Here is a 25577-nt window from a genome sequence, read left to right as displayed (position 1 = left end):
ATAAACTTAAAAAAAATTTGACTGCCTATTAGAAGGAAAAGCATAAAAAATTAATCAATTCTAATGTAGTTCTTGCAAAAAAAAGAAACATATTTTCATAATTACTTAATAAAAATGAATAGATTTTGGATTCACAAAACATTTTTCACTGGGTAATATATCATGGCGTTGCCTTTGGTTGTTAATCAGCTTCGATAAACAACATGATTAAAATAAATTTTAGGAGAGTTTTAGTAGAGAACCATGGTGAATAAGGCCTTCCTCATACAGAACCAGTCTATTTTAATCTTTGTGTTTCACTCTTATTTGAAATTAATAAAATACTGTTATAATAGATTATATATAAAAAGTAAATAGTGTTGTTGAAGAAGTACAATTTAAAATAATCAATTACTTTAATTACTCAAAAATTACTTTAATTACCAATTAATTACTTTAAATTACTCTAATTGCATGAATTACTAAGTAATTAAAGAATTCTTTAATTACCAGCTGAAAATCAAAGTAATTATTAATTACTTGCCAGTCTGAGGCCTTGCTGGAAACCCTTGACTAAAATATTTCTTCCTTTTTATCTACAAGGACTTCGCCGCCCTGGGCTCCTATGTGTATGAAAGTATGGCACGGAGCGACGGCGCCGAATACACATATTTACACAAAAAAATTTAGAGCGCCTGCCGCGGGATTCGAACTGGCGACCTCTGGATTGTGAGTCCAGTGCACGGTCCGATTGATCCACACGGGCGGGACAAAATATTTCTACACCCAAAGGAAAAATATGTATCAAAATCTGCAACAGTGGATTTGCTGCAGAAAATGTTATATTTTATTATTTAAAATTGAATTTGCAATCGAAAATTAATTTACAATTTTTTTGGTGTATGGCCTCATTTTCAAGATATAGCCACCAAAAGTGTGATTTCAGAGAAATGTTTGCAGTTTTTCGATTTTTAAAAATAGTGACCATGATTGTCTATTCATGAAAACATTTTTTTCGAAAACTTCAGAAAATTTAAAACAATTTGTCTAATGAATGAATTGATGATTGGGCCTCTGGTTGCCTCGTGGCGGTCTCGTGGCGCAGGGGTAGCGGCTTCGGCTGCCGATCCCGATGATGCTATGAGACGCGGGTTCGATTCCCGCCTTATCCACTGAGCTTCTATCGGATGGTGAAGTAAAACGTCGGTCCCGGTTTCTCCTGTCTCGTCAGAGGCGCTGGAGCAGAAATCCCACGTTAGAGGAAGGCCATGCCCCGGGGGGCGTAGTGCCAATAGTTTCGTTTTTTTTGCCTCTGGTTGCATCGGTGAGATTTCCCGATCTTTTCGAAAACATTATTATAATTTATTTTTAACAAGACTAACATTTCAAAAGGGTAAAACATTCAGTTTTACGCCCTTTTGAACTGTTAGTCTAATTTTTAAAAAATCACGATTTTTTTAATATTTTAATATTGAAAATCGGACCATTAGTTGCTAAGATAAGATATGATGCAAAATGAATTTGAGGCCAAGCTCATAATTTTACATTTTGAGATTTTATATGGAATGCCTTTATTTTTGCATTCTGAACACAATTCTCTACTTTCGTCTAATTTGATCGATTTATGATCAATGGTGCGGTGCCTGTGGGGACGCACAGTCCTGTTTTTTCGTGTTAATTTTAATTTCTTTTGTGTCGCTGTTCGTGTGCATGAGGTGAGTTGTTATCATAAATAGGTGGAGGGATTTGATTAAATGACCATTAAATTGCATTATAATATTTATTGATTATATAAAAAAAAAACTGTAAATAGGAGTGTTTGGTACGCATCCTTCCTTCCCTGTAGATTCAGTGAAGTGTGATCCATTCTGAGAATCCTCTCTGCGGTAAACACAAAGTTTCAGGGCTGGCCGTTTTATTTTTTGCAATACATTTTCGGCTGTTCTCGGATGTATTTACAATGTATAATGACAAGAAAAGTGCTTGGGGCGTAATCTAATCACAAGACTTTCGAGCATGCTTTTATCGGACTGGCTGCGGTTATGTTAGATTAGATTAATCTATTTTGATCGTTTTATAACCCACTGCCAAAAATATTTAATAAATATTTTGTTGAAATTAACTCAAATTACAGGTCAAGAATCGATTATCCGAAGGGCTCGGATAAATTTCACTTCGGATAATCGAATCACGAAAAACATAAAAAAAATTGTGTCTTGTTTATGATTGATGAGCTTGTTAATTTGACACCAAACATGCTATAAAGTGATTAAGAATTTTTAAATCCAATATGGCGACTAAAATGGCGGTGTAGAATTATAAAAAAATCTGTTTGTTATGACTAAAATCGGGTCTCAGAACTCGAATTTTGTGTTCAAAATAAGAAAATTAATAAATGCAAAAAAATGGGTTCATGATTCGATTATCCGAAGTCCCATACAAACCTTCAGATAATCGAACTTCGGATAATAGAGTCTAGATTGCAATCACTTTTAAGCGTGTGATTTTTTTTTCGATAAGATAGATTATCCAGCATAATATTTGTTGCTTATAATTGAGATCAAAGTAACCTTTATAAAATCATTTTACAGATGAGACAAAGGACCAACCATGAACATTCAAAATGGGTCCGCGGGCCATACTTTGGTCATCCCTGGTTTAGACTACAGGATTTTTGGTGGTAGGGGAAATATACCCATTTTAATCACTCTAAGCCGTTCGACCAATTCTCATCACTGTTGCCGTTTTCTGCTATTAAATCAACATTTTTAGAGAATCAACAATGGAGAGTTGCTTGCTCACTTTGATTTGAGTTATTTATTATTTTGGAACAGTCAAAAACACTTTATGAAAGCTGTAATTCATGATCAAAGTGCTGATTGGCCGTTAATAGAAACAGGCCGAAAAAGTGTAGAGTTCCCCTAGTTCAAATATTCAAAATTCGTCTTAAATAGATTATAAACAATGAAATATAATTATTTTGAGTTTGTTTTAAAAGTCTATTTCAACAAATAAACGCTGTCATGCTAACTTGTCGCACGTGTATTTTGGGCCAAATTGAGTAAAGAACGGCATTTTGTGCAGCTCACAATGCCTCACCTTTTGACCTTCACAGATCCCCAAAATTCGATTTCAATCCTTAGATATTCAATAAAAACTTTAAAAACTTCGTGCATTGTTGTCGCTCTTCATTTGAAAGAAGTTTCAATCTTGTTATGCTATCTTGGAACAGCCTGAAAATTTATGTAAGTGCGACAACTGGCCAAAGGGATTTCAGGTCAGAACGCGTTTGACATAAGTACGCGCCCGAGTACCGTAAACATTTTCAGTTATAACTCGGGACTCCAACAACCAAATTCAACCAAACTTCAAGACAATGCACAGAATGGTCAGTCAAACAAAACGTGTTTGTTATTGTTTACATTGCGTTTCTTTCGGAACGTAAAAGCGACGTACGACAAGTTAGCACGATTGCGTCGATTTTACACTTCAGACAAGACATTTTAAAAGGTCTTAAGTCAATTGGCAATCAGTTGTATGATTTGAAAAATATTAAAAATTTATAAATTCAATCAAAGTACAAAGCGACTTGAAACTTTGTAGTTCCAATCCAACATCATACACAGTAAAAAAAATATAGAAAGACTTCACATTCCTGTTTTAAAATTATTATTATTATTGTTGGTTAAATATTACCCTGATTTCTACACTGTTGAAGTAGAAAGGCCTGTTCGCAGCCTCTGGTGCCATAAAGCATAATCGCAAATATTTGCGAAATGTATTCACGCAACAAACTTGCCGCCAGACCAGCTGTAGAGGGCCTATGGCGAATGTCGCAGAGCCAGTCGGACGACCCATGGAGGAGGGTCTTCGCCACACGATGTTTGCTGGTTTCATTTGCTAAACATACACCAGACGACGACGACGACAGTTGTCGAACAACTCCGGAATGCTGCTGCTGATTCCAGGCCGGTTTCCAGAAGTGTAGTTTTCTATGCGAAGCCAATCGGAAGCCTTCCGGCAGTCACTTGTTTGTGTTTATGTTGTGCAGTTTGTTTCCGCATAAACATACTCACACACTGGTACACACACTGGTACAACGACTAAGGAAATTTATTTACCGTTATTTTTCAGAAAAAAATGCTGAAATTCCAACAACATTTGAAAATTGTAATTATAGATTAAACATTGGTTGTAAACATTGAAATATGTTTTGAAAAGAAAAGAAGAGCAAGTTGACCTTAAAAAATATATTTTCTTTAAAATTTTATTCCAGCAAAAACACCGTGCAAAAGCATACGCCGACGCACACACGCACGCACACAAACAAAGCACATTCACAGACAAACTATTTTGTTTGCTTAACCTGATTATAAAATTTGATGCATGTTCCAGAGGGCAGTCCAATTGGACCAGAAGCCGGAATTTGGTTCCCTCCCACAGAGTTGTGGGGGAGGGGGGAGGGTTGGTTGCAATTTTTAAGCTCTCACAAAAACACACACACACACACACACACACAAATTCAATCGAGGTCAACATTGGTCTGGAGCAAATCGAGCACTATAAATAATGTTTGATTTTCACATGCACAAGTGCACGACAGGAATTCGAATGTGTGTGTGTGTGTGCTCATGGCTGTCTGTCTATCTATTTAGGCAATTAGTCAAAAAACAGAACACGATACTGACCGGAGGAAGTAACCGGGACATCACGTGGGTTGGACGCAGCAGCTTGAAATATTTATCACTTCAAAGCTAGAAATCGAATTAGGGAGAGAGATATATATAGAGCGGTTCGAAGTTATTCATGAACAAAAGTTGATGAAATTTTAACGCGGGCGAGAGTGCATGCACTCGCAAATCAATTAATCCACGAAAGAGTGGAGTGGTTTGTCAAAATTTAAGTTTTTGTCTTCCTTTTTTTCTTTTTATTTTGTAATTTGCAATTTGTAAAAAAAAATCAGAACATAACCCTATTTTTGTTTGAACATATCCTTTTCAATCTAATCAAACCACAGCCAATTTTTCACAGGATTTCTGAAAATTTTCTAAAGTTAGATGACGCTTAGCATTCTTCTTTTCAATATTATTAAATACTACCTAAAAATACGGGAAAATACGGTAATTTGTGATTTTTTTTAACTATCCGAAAAAAACTCTAATCAATTGAAAAAGCATACGAAATTTCAATTTGTTTAGTACCCATATTCCAAATTTTCAAAATTTGTGGATTTTCGTGAAAATACGATAAATTGTGAATTTTTTTGTGTTTTCAAAAAAAAATCTAATAAATTGAAAAAGCAAACGAAATTTCAATTTGCTTGATATCCATATTGCATATTTTAAAAATTTGAGTATGTTCGAAAAAAAAAAATAATTTGTGAAAATTTTTGAATTTGAAAAAAACTCTAATAAAGTGAAATAAACATCCAAATTTTGCTTCGTTTGATACCCATATTGCAAATTTTTAATATTTGAGTATTTTCGTAAAAATACGGTAATTTTTGAAAATTTCAGTATTTAATAAAACTTCTTATAGATTGAAAAAAGCAAACGAAATTTCAATCCATTTAATAACCATACTGTAAATTTTAAAATTTGGGTATTTTCAAAAAATGCGATGCTTTGTGAAAATTTCGGAATTTTCCAAAAAAAAAAAACTCTTATAGAGTGAAAAAACATACAAAATTTCGCATCGTTTGATACCCATATTGCATATTTTGAAAATTTGAGTATTTTCGAAAAATTACGGTAATTTGTGAAAATTTTAATAATTAAAAAAAACTCAAATAAATTGAAGGAGCATACAAATTTTAATTCGTTTGATACCCATATTGAAAATTTTAAAAATTTGAGTATTTTCGAAAAAATACAGTCATTTGTGAAAATTTTGGAATTTAAAAAAACTCTAATAAAAAGAAAAAACATACGTACTTTTAATTCCTTTGATACCCATATTGCATTTTTTTAAATTTAGATTTTTTTTTCATAAAATTACGGTATTTTCTGAAAATTTTTGAATCTAAAAAAACTCTTATAAAGTGAAAAAGCATACAAAATTTCGCTTCGTTTGATACCCATATTGCAAATTTTGAAAATTTTAGTATTTTCGAAAAAATACGGTAATTTGTGAAAATTTTAGTATTTTAATAAAACTCTAATAAATTGAAAAAGCATACGAAAATTCAATTCGTTTGATACCCATATTGCCAATTGAGTGTTTTCGAAAAAATACGGTGTTTTGTTAAAATTTTGGAAATTTCCCAAAAATCTCTAATAAAGTGGAAAAGCATACGAAATTTTAATTCGTTCGATACCCATACTGCAATTTTTTTTATTTTTGAAAAAATGAGGTGTTTTGTGAAAATAAAACCCAGAGTGTATATTTTGAAAATATGAGTATTTTTGAAAAAATACGGTAATTTGTGAAAATTTTAGTATAAAAAAAACTAAATTGAAAAAGCAAACGAAATTTCAATTCGTTTGCTATCCATATTGCAAATTATGAAAATTTGAGTACTTTAGAAAAAAATAAGGTATTTCGTGAACAAATTTGAGTACATATTTTTAGTTTGAAACTTACCGAATGAATTGAACGATTTTAGGAAGATTTTAAAAATGAATAATCGTTTACTATCGGCGCTAAGATTATCGCCGATAGAATTATCGAAATAACAATAGTCCAGACGATAACGATAACCATTATTGTTATCGTCAGACGGTAGTATTAACGACGATAATTTTGAGCATGAGCATAGTATTATCGACGATAATTTTATCGATTAAGAACCTTGATAAATAACATTGAAACATCATCAACAATAAAGAGGCCATTAGACCAGCAGTGTAAAATTTGCCACAGAGACGAATCGTTCAATTTGATAGGACCAATTCAAGCAAAACAATGTAAATAGGCCAATGCCAGTTTTTAAACAAAGAGTGTATCCTACTTACTCCTAATGTAAACATCCACTGACGTGAGCAGGATAGACTCTTTGTTTAGAAACCGACATTGGCGCTTTTACATTGTTTTGCTTGAATTAAATAGAAACTGAAATCTGAAAATAAAGATGATTTGATACAATATAATTTTTCCAACTTTTTTTTCATTTCATCACAACCACACTAAGGCATGGAATTTGGAATTTATCTCATCCTGATCCGAAACGAGAATGTCACCATCTTTCATCACACGTAGTTGAGTCACACCCGGTCATATTTTTCAATGGCTATTTTCCAACAAATTTCGGCATGCTGTTCTATCCCCCAAAAAAATCCACTCCACTCTCTACTCTGGCACTAATTCTTCGCCTGTTTTGATAAACAACAACAAATTCGCTTCAGTGCATATTTCGTCAATAAATTTTCTTCCCCCTTTTCCCTGTTTTTTCCCGCTTTTCCCTCCAAGTTATAGTGGGTGGCGAGGTAGAAGCCAACACAAAATAAAGCCATCCATAATGTCCGAATATTTTTCCTAGAATTTTCACCACAATAATGCTATGCAGATTATTCGGAATCGTTTGCTCCCACCACCACCACCCAGCACCCTCGCGTCATCACTTTAGTGCATAATATTCATAGATTTTACCCCCTCCCAACGCAATTCTTCAACGACGACGACCCTTCCACACCGCCCTCGCTATTTTCCACCCCCTTTTTCGGGATGGCTTGGCGCTGCTGATGCGGTATTGCTGATAGTCATGCAATTTTTGTGTGCTTTCCATGCATTGCATTCCACCGATTTGGTGTGCCAGCATGATGAGCATGTGTGCGTGTGTCTCACAACTATGCAGCAACACACTGCTAAGCACTTGTGAGCAAATTCTCGAGTAAAGTGTTTTTCCTCCCCTTCCACCCAGCTTGTGGGATTTTCGACGTCGATGGTTGCCTGCTGAAGATGCGAAGGCGAAGGCTAAAACTGTTCATACATAATTTTTGATTTATCCTGCTGGATGCGAAAAATAAGCGAAGTTTGTGAGTCTGAAACTGCACAATACAAATTAATTTCCAAGAATGTCAGTTTTAAAACCTTTTCTTAAAATTGAAAATTTAGAAAATATACCATGAATATTAAGGAATTTATTATTATTTATTTATGAATGTATTTATGAACAGATGTAACTAATTTATTTACGAAAAAATAATTTTAAAGTTATCGCAGTTTTAGTGAAAAAAATAATGTTTCCCCTTATCGTCATTTCGCCGTTATTAAAAATGATTTGAAAATGTCTCTCTGTTAAAACGGCATTTTCAAGATTTATACTTGAATGAATGAATGAATGAATAATTCTCATACCCGCCGGCGGCTTGGTCCAGTTCACAGGTGTACGCTTGATCAAACAAATCGTCATCTTATGTTCAGTAATCTGTACACCCACGTACATATGTTTTTTTGTACGAATTTTGTTGTTACAAATACCAGTGCTTATATCAAAAGAAATTTCCCAACCCCCCAAAGCAACGGAAATTTGTAACAGGTGTAGGGACACATCACACAGACGCCCTTGTTTAACCGTTACGACATTAAGGGTATGAGATGTCGCAAAATTAATAAGCATACTACCCATAGCCGAACCTTCAACAGAGTGCCGGCAATCGAACACTCACAGCGAACGACCAGGGTAGTACCCTACCGCGTATATAGTTATATTGGCATTTTCAAGATTTATACTTCTTTTTAAAATGTTTAGGTAGTTTTTTGAAACCCACTGCAGTGTTCACGTGATATATGAATGACCCTTAGAAATTGTCTGCGTTTCGGTATATTTGACTATCCTTAATTTGTCTGGAGACATTTTGTTGTAGTTTTTTTCAGACAATTCTATACGGTACAGACTCGATAATTCGAAGTTGCGATTATTCGAATTTCGATTATCCCAAGGTTTGTATGGGACTTCGGATAATCGAATTACGATCAAAAACAAAAGTTCATTTTTTTTATTTTCTTACTTTAAACATAAAATTCGAATTCTGCGACCCCATTTTAGACAAATTTGAATAGTTGCTTGCCTATTACAAAATCCATTTTTTTTTTTCAATATTTCATCACCGCCATTTTAGCCGCCAACTTGGATTAAAAAAAATTAAATCACTTTAGAATAGTTTATGGGTCTTACTATTGTTCAACAATCAAAAATAAGACAGCAAAAAAAACTATTTTTTCGTGATTCGATTATCAGAAGTTAAAATTTTCCGAGGCTTTCTGATAATCGAGTCAATAATTGAAAAATGCAGATAGTCAAACAATTGCAATTATTTCAGGAGTTTACAGATCGTTTAATACTCTAAAAATCATAGAAATTATTAAACAGAATGTAATATTTCAACTTAAATTTATTTTCAGAGCTTTTCACGTGATTTTTTAACTGAAGCATCGAAGGGATTCAAAATTAAAGGCTGAACAATTCGAATTAACAACATCGACCCAGAATTCCACAAAAAAATGTTGTCCATTTAAGATAAATTGAATTTCTTTCTAGCACATGCGTGCAACTTAATTTCAAAAAGAGTGATTCGCACAGTGCTGCCTCTAGCGATGGAGAGCTCCAAAAATTAAGCAAGATTTTCAGCCAGATGGGATCGAGGGGTTTAAAAAATGTGTAATTTTCCAACTATCCAGATAAAACATTCAAATTTCAAAATTAATACCCCTCGTACATTGCTGCTGGCATAAACCTGTCAAAACACAATCAAAGGAATCCATGGCTGAAACTAGAACAGCAAATCAAAACAATTGTCAAAGAAAATAAGAAATTATTGGATATGAAATTATTTTTGGATTTCTTTAGATTTAGATTTGTTGAAATAAGGTCTGCTCTTTTTTAAATCAGTAATGAAATCTAGCAAATTAATACAAAAGAGTCGTTTTGTGTTTGTAAACAAAGAGTGTATCCGTTTCATGCTAGTTGTAAACATTATCTAGCGTGAGCAGGACACACTCTTTGTTTACAACCCTCAACGGAACTTTGCATTGTTTTGCTACAAACGTAGTATTTTAATAACTTAACTGGGCATAAGCAAAAGAATGGCCCTGAAAACGATAATGACAAACTTTGACACTCAGTTCAATCTTTACATTAATGTAAATATGTTGGAAACTGGGATGACAGTTTTAGAATTTCAATTTATTTATCAAATATTTTTTAACCGGTAAGACTTTTTTAAATTTTTTAAATATGTACTGGGGTAGGTCACACAATGTTCATGAACATCTAAGTTTTTATTTTCAATAGGGCTTTAAAAATATTTTCGTTGAAATTTGTTATTTAAAGAACCGGGGTGACTTTGATAGTCAATGTGCTTCTTAAACATTTCAGACTGAAATTGACCATTAGTAAGGTTACACGGATTTTTTTCAATGGAAAATTAACTATCAAGAGCGAGTCCACGAGCAAAGCATACCCATCTCGCATCGATCTCAGCAATCTGCCTGAAATTTTCAGGAGTTGTTTTAACATATAAAACTAGCATCTGGCCAAAATATGAGCATTCTAGGTCAACGGGAAGTGGTTCAAATCCATAGATCTAGGGTTTTTGTGTGTGTGTGTGTGTGTGTGTGTGTGTTGTTCAACCAATCCAATGTAATAAATATAATAAAATTTGACCGAAACATTTTCACAAAACAAAACTTCTCCTTAAAAAAATCATTCCGCAACACTGTATCGAAACTGTCAGGCACTCATATCAAAATCCATAGATCTAGGGGTTTTCTCAAAATTTATTTTCCCTAAAAGAGCAGTCAGCTAGCAAAATCTAAACGTAGAAATATGTACCCTTCCTGCAAAGGCTTATGAATTGATCTCAGTTGAAAGGTTCTCCAAATCTCTGAATTGCAAATGTAACATCCTGGAACAGAACTGCTAAATTCTAATAAAAACACAAATTGAATTGAATTGAAGTGGTTCAAATCGGAACACAAAGTATGAAGGTTCAAAAACGTCAAAGATCTTAAAAAGGCTATGACTTAGGCAAAATTCAATTTAATTTCAAAATTCAAAATGCATCTGAAAGAGCTTAAAAAACGCAACAAAATGCAGGGAGAAGCATCCCACTTGGTTAAATCTAAAGGGAGTTAGTGGCATTTTAGTGAAAAAATAGCATAATTTTCAAACTCAAATAAAAAAGTGGCGGAGCAATTCCTGGCCCTTGGTTAGCTGATGATCAAGCACATCTATAAAGGATAAAAAACTGTGATCTAGTTATAAGCTTTCTCTATTTCTATCCCTTTTCCCTTGCAATTTTAGTAAGTTTTTTTTTTCTTAATTTTTCTTACTCTTGGTGACACCTTTATTTACAAGCAATAATTGTTCCAAAATGGATGTAACACACAGCTGAAAGGAACTCCAAAACTCTTTAATGTACCTCAAAAGAACTTATTGTATCTTGATTATTCACCAATAAAACCGAATTAAATTGAATTGAGAAATAAAAAAGTGTTCGATCCAGATATCAACTCGGTTCGACCTGCAGCTTGTAGGGGACATCTGGGACTACTATCTGAGACTGAGAACGCTTTGTGTTAAGCAGTTCAACATAATAAATAGGCACTTTTACTTTTAGTGAATTTTTTAGTTTGTAAATTTTTGCTCGGGGGACCCCTTAGATCAAATTTTCCTGTGACAATTTTATCATATTCGTGTTTCTGAGACAATTTCACAACAGAAACATGCAAAAAATGTTTATTTCCATCCATTTTAACCCTTTAAAAAATTAAATTAAAAAAAAGAAGCTGCTTTTTTCTGGTGTCATCTAGTATCCTTGGAAACGAACTTGATTATCAATAAATGTGAATCGAAGATTTTTTTTTAACTTTCATATTTAAAAGGGTTAAAATGGATGAAAATATACATTTTTATGCATGTTTCTGTTGTGAAATTGTCTCAGAAACACGAATATGATAAAATTATCACCAGAAAATTGAGGGGTCCCCCGAGCAAAAATTTACAACCAAAAAATTCTATAAAAGAAAAAGTGTCTATTTAATATGTTAAACTGCCTTAACCAAAGCGTTCTCAGTCTCAGATGGTAGTCCCAGATGTCCCCTACAAGCTGCAGGTCGAACCGAGTTGATATCTGGATGGAACACTTTTTTATTTGAGTTTGAAAATTATGCTATTTTTTCACTAAAATGCCAAAGACTCTCTTTAAATTTAACCAATTAGGATGCTTCTAAAAAACGAAGTTGACTTTATAGCTGTCGGCCACCATTGCTTGTACCAACCACTAGTGTCTTCCTTTTTATCTACAAGGACTTCGCCGCCCTGGGCTCCTAAGTGTATGAAAGTATGGCACGGAGCGACGGCGCCGAATACCCATATTTACACAAAGAATTTTAGAGCGCCCGCCGCGGGATTCGGATGCTTCTCCCTGCATTTATTTTGCATTTTTAAGCCCTTTCAGATGCATTTTGAAATTAAATTGAATTTTGCCTAAGTTATAGCCTTTTTAAGATTTTTGACGATTTTGAACCTTCAAAATGTGTGTCCCGATTTGCCCCCCTTCCCGTTGACCTAGAGTGCTCATATTTTGGCCAGATGCTAGTTTTATATGAACAAACAACCCCTGAAAATTTCAGGCAGATTGGTGAGGTCCAAACGACGTGCCATACAAAGGGGTATGCCCTGTTCGTAGACTCGCTCTTAAATGTTTGTTTATCCAGGATTGATTTTTTTTTTTAAATTTGAAGGTAATTGAGTTAATAGTTTAAAACTTTTATCAAAATACATTTAAAAAAAAAACAATCATTTTTCGATTTACTCCAAACCTTGTTCTACTGAAAATACGTGTAAATCTGAAAATGTTTTTGAATTCTGTTTAAATAACACTTCAACCTTTTTTTAAAGCAAATTTAAACTGATGATACTGTGAATCAAACTAATTTTCATTGCTAAGCTAAACATGAACCAGGGTAATTGATTTTCATCATTTTAGTAAATAAACTGTTTGAACTTTTCAAATTTAGTTTAAAACCACTTTTTGATGTACCACATTATTCCGTTTGTATTTAATCCGTATTTTTCGTTATGCAAAAACAATCTTCAACCTTCTAATTTCACCCGGTTTGCGGTACTTTTAATGATAACGCTTCCACTTTAGTTTAAATTTGAGAAAGCTGCAAGTGTAAAATTGTATCAAGAATTGGTAAATGACCAACTTGTTGGTAAATTCTCGATTTGATTTGATTTTGATTTTATGTGACCAACTTGTTGGTAAATTCTCGATCCCTTTGTTATAAAATGTTGATATTAAATACAAGATATAATTTAAGTAATTAAATTAAATAAGCATTAATCTTTAAAAAGTAAATAAAAAATCGTTTTTTTTCTACATCCAATTTCATTGTCTTATCCTTTTTAACTGTACCAAATAAAATCACTGAAGAAAACTGCATAACTCATTTTTTTTTCTCCAATTCCCCTCCCAAAAAACAAGGATTTCTCCCATTGCTATCAGCAAGGTTAGATTGGAAAGATTTTTTTCATCTGTTTTTTCTCACTCCAAAGACGGACATCCTTCGAAGGGCTGGTTTGCCGACGGTGACTCATCCTTTGCGAAGACCAACGCAAATCGCGATCCACCACCAAGGCGCGCATCCTTCCCCCAAAAGTTGAGCTTGGAAAGTGGAAGAACCGAACGGAACCATCTCCCAGTACACTTTTATGTGCAAGTTTTTTCCTCTTCTTCTTCGTCTCTTTGCTTTGCCATATCGTCGTTTCAGTTACTAGCAATAAATATCATCTTTTATGATATTCGGTCTTTATAGTTATGGTTTTGTTTTTGCGTTTCCTCTCCCTTTGTGACCCAAGGACCGTCCTCCCTCCCGCAGCTCCAGTTTGGGCACTTGCTCATTTTTAATCAACAAAAGCAAAACATCCACACACACACACACACACACCCTCACCCATGCTGCAGTAGTGGTAGGTTCACCGTTGTTGGTAACGGTTCTGAGTCCTGGAACCGTTTATCATTCGGGCGAGTGTGCCCTCAGTTGTTTGATTTATGTACATTGGTTATGTAATTTCGTAACGCAGTTGGTTGCTTAGTATTGTGTAAGAACTGATCGATGTTGGAAAAATATATGAAATCTTGTTGAAAAAATACTAAAACGTAGAAGTATACTGAAAAGCAATGCAATTTATTCGATATAAAACAATTTTGAAAATGTTGATAAAGTTGCAAGATGTATTAATTCTCTGAAACAAAAAACATAGTAAATTCGAAAACGATGAATGCCCTACCAACCCTCGTGACACTTTCGCACAATTCAATTGCCGAAAATAAATCACCTCTCTTCCATCAAGGAATTAAAATGTCTGTCATTGTAAACCAACCACAAAACCCTGCTGCTCGACGCCTTTTCTCGAGATGAAGAAAAACTCTCAAAAGGTGAAAACTCACATGTGGGTTTTCCCTCCTCCCCACCCCCTTCACAACCGTGAACCCATTTATCTCAAAACAACACATTCAAGACGCTATCTTTACGCTCGATGTCAGACCCTCTTCACGGTTGTTTGACTTTTTGATTCACGCATGTCGTGTTAAACGTTTCGTGTTGCTCTTTTTCCCCTGCATTTGCTCTGATTTTGGGGTGTTTTTTTTTATTTCAGCGGGTGAGAAATTTTACAAATAAATTACTTTTTTCCTGGGAAAATCACCCCCTTGTTTAGACTCCCTTGGGAGTTTTCGGAACGGGAGCATACCCTTCCTCAATCAACCGCATTTATCGGGAAACAGTTTTAATGTAATTCTTTCAAAACATTTTTTTCTACTTGAGCTGGGGTTTCTGGTTGGGAAACCCTCTGTTCTCTGTTTTCTTCCATCATCCTGCATTGAAGAGGCACTAAAGTTTTATCAATTTCTGAAAAATCACATCATCATTTGAACATTCATACTTTTTGTAGTAACATTTACAACTATGCACAAATTATCTGAAATTCTAGCAGTGTAACATGCAATTTTTAATTTCAAAAGTTTTCTCAAACAAAATCTGGAAAAGATTATAATTAATTTTCTTATCTAGTTAATGTTGGTTTTTTAACATAAAAAAATAATCCCCATTTGTCTATACCTGAGGTGCTTAAACTTTTGGTCTTGCGGGCAAAAATAAGTGCTTAAACAACAATTTTTGCAAAAAATATTTTTGATTTTCTTTAAATTAATTATTATGAATCAAATAAACCCTCCGAAAACCCTCTAAATAATTCAAAAATGTTTAAAATAACTTAAAATTATGACAAAAAAAATTACAAAAAAATCAATTCTGGTTACATTGTATTTGTATGGAAGAGAATTAAACTGTTATTTTAAGAAGAAAAGAATTAAAAATAACATTCAGTTTTATTCTTTTCCATTAAAAATTGAGTCAATGGACATACAAAAAATTCAGTGAATGAAATTTCCACAAAATTTAAAATTGTATTCGCAGAAGCTTATTTTCAATCACATTAGTGATTCAGAATAATAAATTTTGAATAATAAAGTTTTTGGCGCAAACATTTTTAAAATTCATTAAAAACATAACATCTTCGATGAATAAAAATGGTTAAATATAAATAAGAAATTATAAGCATTTTTGGGTTTAAAATTCCTTAGTGTCACAAAAATGTCAAATTTCGTTCTTGTGTTAATTTTGCATTTTCATTTTATGAATGTCAATGCAAGTTAAATATATCCCTCAAATATTTCCAAAAAATATGAAGCAAAAAAAATTACAAAAATTATAAACTTTCAAAGATGAAACATACCCAATAAATCGATTGTTTAAATAATGTCTAACTTTTATTTCATTTATCTTGCTGTATTATATATTTTTAATCTAAAAAATCTATTCATTAACAAACCTGAAAATTTTTAAAGAAATGTTCCAAATGTTCAAGTTGTTCAAATTTTAGACAGCAGGATATTTGTTATCATGCCAAATGGGTTCTTTAAAAATTAGCTTTAAACGTGAATTCAACTTTTTTTTTCTTTTCCCCCCTCCCTCAACCTTAGCACGTTGATATCCGCAAAACTAAATAATGTTGAATATTTAAAATCCAATTTACAAACGTTATTTTTAAATTTTGGAAAGAATTTTCATTGTTTTTTGCAAGGTATTGAAAATCGAAGTTGAGAGTTCAATGATCCAATGATTATATTAAATTCGGAAACCATTTGAATTATGCCCGTTGGCTAAGAAATAGGAATTTCATAAAAAAAAAGTACACGGAAAACAAACTATTTTGATTTTTCATAAACTACCACGAATAGCTAAATTCCACAAAATAAAATTTATTTTATTTTATTTATTTTTTACTTAAACTTTCGGCCGTTACCATTATTTTCTATTATTTATGTCGTCCACCTTCAATATTTCCCCAAAAAATATAAGAGGAACAAATGTGTGTTTTTTTTTTTCAATTGTGTGCATTTCGTGCAATTATCCAAAAACAATTAGAAATGCATTCTGCAGCATTGATAATCATTTTTAGCAAGATTAGAACCGTGTCTAGCATATTTTAAACTTTTTTAATATTCATTTTTGAATGAAATTCCAAAAATTATTCAACAAAACAAAAAAAAAACAAAAAAATAAAATTTATTTCCTTAACTAAAATTCTTATTAAGTGACTCCGAGAAAAACATTTCTCAGCTTCAGAGCAACATATTTTTAGCAATGGTTCTTTTCGAAAATAGAAGGGTTTTTTCACTGATATTTGCTCTTAATTTCTCAATTACTAACGGTTCCAGATTGTTTTTATTCCCTGAAATATATTTAAAAAAAATACAAAAATTAAACAGAATGTAAATTGATCTTGCTGGTATAAAAAGCTCACCCTAATATGAGCATATTTTTGAGTGCAAATACCTCTGAAATTGAATGACCCATATTTAAAAATAATCAATGTTTTGCCTTTATGAAATGTTTAAAATTTTATAAAACAGTATTCAAATATTCATCATACAAATGCTTCAGAGTATCACTGTGAAATCTAAGCTTGAGTGTTAGATAAAAAAGATTCAAAAATATTTTCAATTTATAAGCAACTACGAACAAAATAAGTTATGAACGGAATTAAAATAATTCTATTTATTTCTTTTCTAGGTGATGAAACTTATCAAAGCACAATCAATTTTAAACTTCCTCTCAAAACCATATTTCTTCAACAAGAACAAACAATCTTCATGCTTTCAAAACGATTTCGCGATGTTTGCCAGTTGCTTTGGAGAATTTGAACGGTGCGGGTCGCGGTCATCACGCCGGATTTTCGTTGCTGTTTCCGTCTTTGTTTCCCCCCCGATTGTTTGTGTTTTTCGGTCCGGGCGGTTTCGCGTTTTCGCATTTTATTTGGTTTTATCTTTCTACAGCCGGCTGTCTAAGATTGAATCATTTATGCTAAACTCAACACCAAATAACCGGGAATAATCTCATCCGCATCCTCCGACTGTTTGCCTTGAGAATGCATAATACATCACATCATTAAACAAAATTTATTGATTATTGGGTCGCATCATCATCCTCTATGATGAATCCTGGCCATTACCCTTTCCCACTAACAAAATCCCAAGTAGAAGTAGTTTTCCGGCACACGTGGGGGTGTGGATATCGTATAGAACCCACCCTTTGTAGCAACCTGTGCTAACTAACATTCCCGTCCCAATTCCCCCGAGATCTACAAACTGACATGGCGGGCGCCGTTGGTGGCCAATGACTGTTACCTATTTGCTTCAGATCTAGTTTTAATGATCTTGATGTTTTATCTTTTCAACGCATTCATACATGCTGTTGATAAGGGAAACACCATTAGATCGTTTAAGCGTATGCTCAGTTGTATTGATAGGAGATTACGGTCCTGTTCAGCAACGGAGAAGGACAACCATGGGTGGTCTCTCATGCTCATGCTCATGCTCATGCTCAAGAACAAACAATCTTCATGCTTTCAAAAGTTTATGCGAATCCCATTTGTCCAAAGTAGACAATCCAATCTCTATCGCATGCTCATTTGAATTTGTGGCCATCGAAGAGAAACAGAACACAGAGGCACACACGATGAAGAGTGTGCTTAACAATTGCCATTTTCGATTTCAGGCCCCGTCCGGACTCATCCGAGTTGACATTTTTGACTCAATATTGCTGACTGCTGCTGCTGCCCCAGTCGAGTGCTAAGCAAACTCGAATCCGTTCGTATCCCGGCGAAACATATTGCTGGGAACTGGCAAGCCGATGGCCAAATCCGACAGGCCGGAACAGACCACTGCTGCAATCGGTTATCGAACGGAGGCACAAACACAGGCAAAGTTTATTTATTTACGCAATGTCGAAATGTCACAATTCGAGGATTCATAATTCAAATTCCAAAATCGAGAGAGGCTCCTGCGAACCGCATGATATTAATGTGGTGGGTTCCGAGCCGCTGCTGGCCGTGAATGGCCATTTCCGACAAATGATGGCCGCAAAGTCGAGAACAATGTGGTTCTGTCCGCTGAAGTGTCCACATACCGGAGGGGGGGTGGACCGGGACACGCACTATGAAAGTCGCATTTGTTTTCGAGAGCAGCGTCCAAACTTGGCGGAAATGACTAAAAGCTCGGGCCTGTTTGGGCTTGGACTTTAGCACAAAAGCCACCAAGCATAAATTTATGCTGCGGGATGATTTTGGGTGAAAGCTGCGGGACGGGCCGAGCATGGCTGGACAAATATTAATTGTTCAATTGTGGTTTGAACTGACCGGGCAAATGCTCGGGTAAGTTTGAAGAGTAGAATTATTTGATTTCTTTGCAACGCTGTTATTTGTGAAAAATATCAATCTAATTTAAAGCATACAGTGTGTTTTTCTTAGCAAGCAGTTTATTGCGAAACCTTGCGTAATCTATCACAGCCACGCTCTGCAGGAAGAATTCAGTTTGAATTATCATGCCACGTTCCAGCTTTTACTGGGAGCGATAGTTTATTTTGAAGACTGTGTAGTACAACAGTATCCATCCAAGTGAATCTCCACAAATCCCGAACGAAGAATCCTTTTCGACATCCGACGACTTCCATGACGAGGCAACCAGTGTCTGTCCCAGCGCAAAGCACACAAAGGATTTCGTATAAAAATAATATGTAAAGTGCATCTCTAGGAGTTCCACCCCCCTGCACCTCGCTTGCAACCAACGCCATCGAAAGCTTTCCACCTCTAACGTTCACAACTTTCCCGCCCACAAGCTTTGCAGCTTGTGAAAGTGCCCCCATAGCTTGGAGCAACAAATAGTGATGATCTCATCGCGTCTCCTCTCGTCGGTGTCGGGGTCTTGTTTGTGGCGGTTTGGCGCCGCGTTGGAATCCGGATTAATTTGAACAATGAAAGATTTACAAACTACATAAAACTAAACACGTAATTTCATCGCTGTCGTGCACGCATTTTGGACAAAATTGAGTTAAGAACGACATTTTGTGCAGCTCACAATGCCTCACCTTTTGACTTTAACAGAACCCTAAAATTCGAGTTCAATCCTGAGATATTCAATAAAAACCAAAAAAAACTCCGTGTATTGTTATCACTTTCTTATGAAAGAAGTTCCAATCTTGTCGTGCTATATGACACACACTAAAAATGTATATAAGTGCAACAACTGGCCAAAGGGATTTCATGTCAGAACGCGTTCGACATACGTGCAATTCCGACTACCGTAAACATTTGTAATTATAACTCGGGACTTCGGCAACCAAATTCAATCAAACTTTGGGATAATACACAGAATTGTGAACCAAACAAAACGTGTTTTTTATTGTTTACATTGCATGCCATATTTTTTTGTTTATTCAAGGTCAAACATTTAAACGGGCTTTTCTCGGAACATCAAAAAGCGACATGCAACAAGATAGCATGACAGCGTCAATTTGTTTTAATTGTTGTAACTTTGTAGAACTTTCTTACTCTGTAAAAACGTTCCAGCAAAGAAACACAAAATAAAAATTTTAAAATAAAAAAAAATGGGTTGTAGGTTATTGCAAAGGTTTCCAGCAAGGCCTCAGACTGGCAATTAATTATCAATTCCTCTGATTTTAACCTGGTAATTCGGTAATTTATTATTTATTTAGTAATTAATAGTTATTACAGTAATTTAATGTAATTATAGTATTTAAAAGTAATTAATGAGTTATTAAATTAATTATTGAGTGATCAAATTAATTTAATATTACACACAATACACAACGATTAAAAAAAACTCTGGCTCTATAAGATAGCTTCAGAATATCCCAATAAAAGAAGTATAACCAACTGAAATTATTTCAAAAATCATCTTTTACGTTGTTTTTATATTTAATATATTTGGTTTCATTTCAAAATTTAAAATCGAGGTGTATTCTTTCTGAAGTTTCTGAGATAAATTTTTAATTTAAAAAATTGGACATATTGAAATTTCGTTTCGATTCAAATACGTTTCATTTTTATATCTATCGATACATTATGAAGTATCTTCAAACGCACTTTTTAAAATAATGCCTCAAATTTTGACAATATTTTTATCGTTTATGTCCGCAGTTAGAATCGTCATATATTCAGAAACTGTAGTTAAAATCAGCATTTTTTCGCATTTTTTGTTTTATTTGTTGTATTGTACAATTTTTGCAAATATTTTTCAAAGTTTATGTCGCCCCCCTTCAAAATTGGTCCAAAAAACAAGGGGCAAAAATTATTTTTAAAAAAACATAGAAATTTCAATGAAAATAGAAGTCTAATCAACTGAAAACAATCTAAAATGCATTTTTCTGCATTCATTGATAATCATTTTTGGCATGTTTGGGGTAGTTTTCAAATATTTCTCAAAGAAATAAAAATTTCGCCTATATTCAGTTATTTTGGACGCTAATGATTGCAAAACAACTGGACAGGTGTACAACGCATTCTAAAACACTTTTACATTGAAATGTTTAAACCATGGTCCGTAATTTATTTTTTTATACTTTTTTATTGTTTTGCTCACAAACTTTTTTTGCACCTTTTTTATTTTCGTAATAGTGTTTGTTATATAACTTTTTATAGAAATCATCTTTTCATGAGCTTTTTGTAGCAAAATGTTTGGCATGAGTTTCTGAACAAAACGTAGTACTAGGTTCCTGTCAAACTTTAAATTTTTTACATGTTTCATCACAAAATGTGCATACTGCCCAAGGGGTGTAAATACTTTTTTTTTTTACATACTGTAAAACAAGTAAAGAGTCAGATTTGCGATTCCTTTCCGTAGGGTCGTAGAATTTTCGCGTCCGCCGTCGGTGTGTTTTTCGTTTTTTTGGCGTGCGTGTGTGCGTGTGAAGGTGCGGCTGGCTTTGGCTGTCCCGATGACAGTTGAGCCAGTCAGATTTGCGATTCCTTTCCGTAGGGTCGTAGAATTTTCGCGTCCGCCGTCGGTGTGTTTTTCGTTTTTCTCGCGTGCGTGTGTGCGTGTGAAGGTGCGGCTGGCTTTGGCTGTCCCGATGACAGCTAGCCAGTTTGATTTGACATACACATCGAAACTCGTCGTTCGCACCGTTAATCAGTACCTCACTAAACATCAATCATTTAAAACTCGTAAAATCATCTCAAGTTAAAAGTTTCATTGTTTAATCCTTCATTCTTTAATTACAAATGATTTTGGTTCTATCTTTCCACAGCCGGCTGTCTAAGACTAGACCATTTCATTTAAAATTTAACAACCGATAAACGGGAAACGTCTCATCCGCAGCATCCGATTGTTTGCCTTGAGAATAATATATAACATCTTTCAACAAACACTATGATTTTGGGTCGCATCATCATCTTCTATGATGAATCCTGACCAAACACCCTATCCTACTAACAAATTTTCAGGTTCCTGGCGCTTGTGGGGTGTAAGCACAGAGTAAATCAGCTGCCCTAGTAGCAACCTGCGCTAACTAACATTCCCGTCCCTTAAAATCGAGGTCTACAAACTGACATGGCGGGCGCCGTTGGTGGCCAATGACTGTTACCTATTCGCAACTGATCTAGCTTTAGCAATCATGGTGTTTTATCTTTTCAGCGCATTCATACATGCTGTTGATAAGGGAAACACCACTAGATCGTCGAAGCCTATAATCAGTAGTGCTGAAAGGATATTACGGTTCTGTTCAGCAACGGAGGGGCAACCATGGGTGATCTCTCATGCTCATGCTCATGCTCATGCTCATACTGTAAAACAAGTAAAACTTCCAAACCATAAATTTTCTCAAATTTGAGTTCTTCTTTCCAATGCTTTTTAAAGATCAAAAATTGGTTGAATAATGGATTTTTGGCGATATTTTAAATCGAAGCCCGTCTAAAGGCGGGGTTGGGTTGTAGAGGATTAAAGTAATTAATTATTTTAATCCAGTATTTTGAGTAATTGATTGGAAGACTGCACAGAAAAAAAAAATCATGGTAATATTACACCTGAGAAGGGGCACATCTTTTATGTCAGAAAAAATGTGTAATTTTACCTCTGAAAATGTGTAATTTTACCACTATTCTGGTGTAATGTCACTTTTTCAATCTAAATTGAGGTAAAATTACATCATAAAAGAGGTAATATTCAACCTTCTAAAATTACACCTTCCAAAATAACACATTTTTTGCTGTGTGGCAAGAAATAAATACTACTGGAAACCCTTGGGTTATTGCAGATTCTCGAAAAACATCAAAATTCTTAGAAAATGACATTTCACGATTTTTTTACAGTAAAGTTTGAGTTAATTAACAAAAAGTGGCTGAGGTTAAAGAACTACTTTTCAAATTTTTCTAAGAATAATATGTTTTTGAAGAGTTTTAGTACACAGAAAAAAATAATGTAAATTTGGAAGCTATAATTTTGGAAGGTTGAATATTACCTCTTTTATGATGTAATTTTACCTCAATTTAGACTGAAAAAGTGACATTACACCAGAAAAGTGGTAAAATTACACATTTCCAGAGGTAAAATTACACCTTTTTTCTGACATAAAAGATGTACCCCTTCCCAGATGAAATATAACCATGATTTTTTTTCTGTGTACGCCATCAAATCTAATCAAAGAATGTTGAAGAATAGATAGAGTTGTACCGCACTTCCGTCATATATCAAAAATGGACCTCAGATTAGTGATCAGGAACCAACATTACACAAGTTTTCACGAAAATCAAACGGATCGGAGAAACTTTTTCCGATTTCATGAGAGATGGCAGAGAATAAATCATATTTTATGATTAACCCTCTACTGCCCAAATTTTTTTTTCGTAAATTTTTATTTTTCCCGTGTTCAGGAGGTCATTTTGAGCAACTTTTGTTCTACGAAAAACTTTACTTCTCTTGTTTTATGTTTTTCTTGTTTCATTTTTAGTATTTTAATTTGCATTTATCTTGTTTAGTTTATGTTTGTTTTAAGTAGTATTTGGCCTACTTTACCACCTAACATAATTACATTTCGCCTATCTGTTCATGTTTTTACAGTAATTTTGTAACGCGTAACCTTTTCACAACGTACCAGGAGCGTTACATTGCGCAATCCCTGGACGATCCAATTGATTTGAAACACCTTTTTATGCTTAGCCTGCAAACAACTTTAGCGCCACTCCAAAAGTTGGAGGTTGTTTGTGGATTTTAATCAGGGAAGCCCGACCTGAAGCTCTTGATCTCAAGGCGAGTTTTAGTGTAATCTAAACCGAAAAGTCGAACCAAAAGATCCCAAAAATTTACTCAAGGTCAACAACATTTACGAACTCTTTCATCTCAGTCTTTAAAACAAACGAACGCATTAGTTAGAGTGCATTCTAATCCAAAATTTATTAAGCAAAACAAAATTCATTACGAAACAAAAGAATGTATATTTAAGTTAAACGCGTGCAGAATTAATTCTCGTTTTTGCAACGCAAAATCCGAAAAAGACCCTGGGTTTTTATTTGTGGTTGTAAATGAGCTCAAATTAATACTAAGGGGGGTTTAGATCTAAAATCTAGCAAAAACTATTCCCTATTGTCGTGCACTGTACTTTACCCTACTAATCTGGTACCAGCAACTGCTTGCAGGCGTTCTTGAACGGCGTGAAGATTCTCCTAGGTCCGGACCTACTGCGACGATCAGCGATCGAACAGCTCCGGTGCGTTCGCGCAACCCTACCGCACTCTAGCGGCGGCTAGCAGTACTTCGCCGTGGACACGTGGCACAGCGATCGGCGTCGACACGTTCTTCGCCGTGCTTTGGGCTTCCAGCCCCCAAGCGGCGTCTAGCGGAACCAAGGTTTACACGTGGCCGTCGCACGGCGACGTTCTTGATGGGGACGCTCGGTCCAACGTTGTTTCGAATCCGTGGAGACGGATGGTACTGCTGTCAGGCTTTTGTCTCGTTCCTCGCACTTCCTTCGGTCGGGCAAGCGAGGTTTGAATCGGCTGGGCAGCCGGCGAGCTTTTGGCGTGCTCGAAAGCTCGGAACTTCCTCCAAGCTCTGGGATTGCTTCGAAAAGGACGTGTGGGGTCAACTGGGTGGGCGGAGTAGATGCGTCTCCGAGTCGTTGGAGTTGACTAAGGCGGTTGAAACGGTTCGTCACGACCCCGTCGTGGTTTTCATCCACCAGTCTGACCAACGAAGCATTCCCAGCGTCGAACGACGAAATGTACGGCTTTTCTGCCCCGAGACTTGCACCCACGTTAATGGGCAACCTATAACGTGGTCAAAAGTTGCATCTCTGCCTAATCTCACGATCTGTATTGAGATCTTACCTGACACGTGCAAAGGGTTCGCATAACCTTTGCTTGTTCTGGGGGAAACTATTCTTCAAAGCTTTGATTGCTAGAAAGTAAGTGCTTTTGTAATTTGCGAAGCTTTACAAAATCGTTGCCCTATGCACTTACTGCTTTTCCAGAAAGAGTATCACAATCACCAGAACTAATTCCACTTAAAACTTTTCACCGAAATTAAACTGTTCGAAAAAAGTAAAACCGTTTCGTAAAAGCACTCCAACTAAAGTGAAGCGTCGGTTTTTCGACTCAGCTTTATAGAGTTCCTCGAGCCGTGATAATTGTACCTAGTTGACCTTGAATCAACCAATCAGATTCTTTTGCGACGCAGAAAATTAAAACACACGAACACGGTTTTAATTTCAATTGCAGATATCATTTCAATCTCGTCGTGATATCAAAAGTAGATCAAAGCAGTGGTATACTACATGTGTATGTGCACACAATCAAATCAAAAGGGTTCAGTTGTTTGCAGTCTACTTGCAGGCGCATTATTTTTATATCGTTTTACAGTATGTGACACATGAAATGTTACAATTTTTTCAATTTTTTGCATGTATTTCACATTTTCTGCTATAAAATGGAACCATTATCATTTAAATTGTAAATAAATGCGTAGAGGCATAGTCTGGGGCACTAGAAAAATTACTGCATACTTCTTTTTACTTAAAATATAGGAAATGTTAGTAAAAAACACAGCCAAAGTTGACCTTTAAAAAAATTACATTTTTTAAAAACATTGGCAAAGTCACATAAAACAAGTCAAACTCCTAACCCTAAAATTTTCCAAAATTTTAAAAGTTCTACATTCCAATGCTTTTTGAAGATCAAAAATTGGTTGAAAAATGGATTTTTGGCGATTTTTTAAATCGAAGCCCGTCTAGAGGCGGGG

General features: G+C 34.8%; 1 long non-coding RNA gene across 1 annotated transcript; it reads right to left on the bottom strand.

The window, feature by feature from the left end:
• Positions 1–24278: 24278 nt before the first annotated feature.
• Positions 24279–25214, bottom strand: LOC120421267 (uncharacterized). The gene is made up of 3 exons (XR_005605959.2): positions 24800–25214; positions 24668–24737; positions 24279–24607 (listed from the first exon to the last, which is right to left on the bottom strand). It is a non-coding gene; the product is annotated as an uncharacterized LOC120421267 (long non-coding RNA).
• Positions 25215–25577: the final 363 nt, after the last annotated feature.

This window comes from Culex pipiens, chromosome 2 (assembly GCF_016801865.2).
Source record: "Culex pipiens pallens isolate TS chromosome 2, TS_CPP_V2, whole genome shotgun sequence".
NCBI classification, from domain to species: Eukaryota; Metazoa; Arthropoda; class Insecta; order Diptera; family Culicidae; genus Culex; species Culex pipiens.
The sequence above is the reverse complement of the archived record's forward strand: the minus strand, read 5'-3'. Positions and strand labels throughout refer to the sequence as shown.